Source organism: Microtus ochrogaster, unplaced genomic scaffold (genome assembly GCF_000317375.1).
Source record: "Microtus ochrogaster isolate Prairie Vole_2 unplaced genomic scaffold, MicOch1.0 UNK3, whole genome shotgun sequence".
In the NCBI taxonomy this organism is placed as follows: Eukaryota; Metazoa; Chordata; class Mammalia; order Rodentia; family Cricetidae; genus Microtus; species Microtus ochrogaster.
Window position 1 is genome coordinate 19003150 of NW_004949101.1, and position 2330 is coordinate 19005479.

General features: G+C 37.9%; 1 protein-coding gene across 2 annotated transcripts in view; it reads left to right on the forward strand.

The window, feature by feature from the left end:
• The window catches only part of Anapc1 (anaphase promoting complex subunit 1), an 82224-nt gene that overhangs the window by 3120 nt on the left and 76774 nt on the right, over positions 1 to 2330 (forward strand). The window lies entirely within an intron of this gene.

The following is a 2330-nucleotide window of genomic DNA, read 5'->3' on the forward strand; positions in this document are numbered from 1 at the left end:
TTTTTCGAGACAGGGTTTCTCTGTGGCTTTGGAGCCTGTCCTGGAACTAGCTCTGTAGACCAGGCTGGCCTAGAACTCACAGAGATCCGCCTGCCTCTGCCTCCCGAGTGCTGGGATTAAAGGCATGCGCCACCACTGCCCGGCCAGTTTCTAAAAATTAATAGAAGAAATTAAGCACTTAACTATTTTAGGAAGATAGGTAATTTATCTTTTAACTTTTTGAAGACTACCAACCCATGAATGTAAAATAAATGGTAGAAGTAGAAATCAATTTGTAGCTTTCTAGTGTGCTAATAGTTCAGGCAAGGTTATAGTGGTTATTAACACCATTGCAGAAAAGAATAATACCATGTCAGTAAGGTTTTACTTGCTAAATGTAAGTAAACAAATATAACTTTTCCTTGAGGTTGTTTTTGGTGTCTGGCTCAGCCAAGTGACTGAGTTCAGGGCAGCTTACAGTGGGGTAAAGAATATGTACTTCCAGCTAGCTGTAATACAGAAAAAAATATGTCTGCTATATTTTCTTTGAGAAATATTTAATGTGTGTTTGTTTAGAACTAGCTTCCAGTTTGTTCTTGAGGCCTAGGGGAATGAAATTACAAAGTAATATGAGATGCAGAATTACTAATAGCATGAGATGAAGAATAGGTTGGCGGTTACTTGGCGGTAGCTGTGGCCAGAAAGATTACTAGGCTGATGAAGGCACTTTTTGCTAAGCCCAACAATCTGAGTTGAATCTACAGGACCCACATGTTAGAAAGAGAGCACTCGCTCTTGCAAGTTGTCCTGTGACTGCTACAGGTGTGCTGTGGTGCCCATAAAATCAATAATAAATGTACTACTAATGAAAAAGAACAAAGGTTGGGTGTGGTGGTGTACATCCCTAATCACAGCACTCAGAGGGAAGAGGCTGGTAGATCTCTGTGAATTTGAGACCAGCCTGGGCTACATAGTAATTCCAGGACAGCCAGGGCTCTGTAGAGAAACCTTGTTTCAAAATATAAAAATAAAAAAGAATGGCTGATGACTGATAATTATGAAAGTTGATGGATGGGAATGGGGATACATTTTGTGTACTTTGTGTATATATTTGAAAATTTCCATAATAAAAAGTTTAAGAGAAAAAAATAGGAAATTAGTAACTAGATGAATCCAGAATTTGGAAATGTTTACATTCTGGTCTCTTTAAAAAAGTGAATCAGGGAGGAAAAGCCCTGAACGGTAGGCACTAAAGTGACTTCCTCAGATTCCTTTCTTTCTTGAACAGAGCTTTACTGTGTAGAGCTCAGATTATGCTCAAATGAGCAATCCCCCTTCCTCAGCCTCTCTAGTGCTGTGTTTACAGGTAGGGGCAGCCAGTGCTAGGCCAAATGCAATATTTTTAAAACTTTTTGAAGGAACTTTTCAAGAAACTAGGTAAAAGATTTTTTTCCCTTTTTTTTTTTGCGGGGGGTGTGGGGAGTTGGAAAAGTTAAAAGAAGGATTTACTGTTAATGATATTAGAGTATTATTTTTAATTTTAGTACTTGAGAGGCAGACCAACCTGGTCTACATAGTGAGTTTCAGGCTAAGCAGGGCTACATAGTGAGACCCTGTCTCAGAAGCAAACAAACAGAAAGAGAACATCTTTATTAAATTAGATTTATTTAGTAGCATTTAATTTAAATTTTTTTAAATTAAAATTATTTAGTAGCATTTTATTATTTTAGTATTGTGGCAGTTTATGTATATGTTTTATGTTTTTATGTATATGTTTTATGTTTTTATGTTTTAAACCATTTTTTAAAAATATTTATTTATTTACTCACTATGTATACAGTGTTCTGTCTGCCTGTATGCCTGCAGAAGAGGGTACCAGACCTCATTACAGATGGTTGTGAGCCACCATGTGGTTGCCGGGAATTGAACTCAGGACCTTTGGAAGAGCAGGCAATGCTTTTAACCGCTGAGCCATCTCTCCAGCCCCGTTTTAAACCATTTTTAAGTGTTCAGTTTAGTGAATTAATAGAGAGAGATGTTTTCTAAACATTTTTAAAATATGAGCATAGAGTACTGAGTCACTTTTAAACTCTCAGTTCTTGCTATTATAGGATGCAGGGTTTACACAGGCTGAGCTGATGTTTGAGCTTTAATTGCAAGACTTGTGTCAACTGAGTCTTACTGTTTCATTTTCCTTTCTCTTAAGATTTAATTATCATGGGCTGGAGAGATTGCTCAGTGGTTAAGAGCATTGCCTGCTCTTCTAAAGGTCCTGAGTTCAATTCCCAGCAACCACATGGTGGCTCACAACCATCTGTAATGGGGTCTGGTGCCCTCTTCTGGCCTGCAGG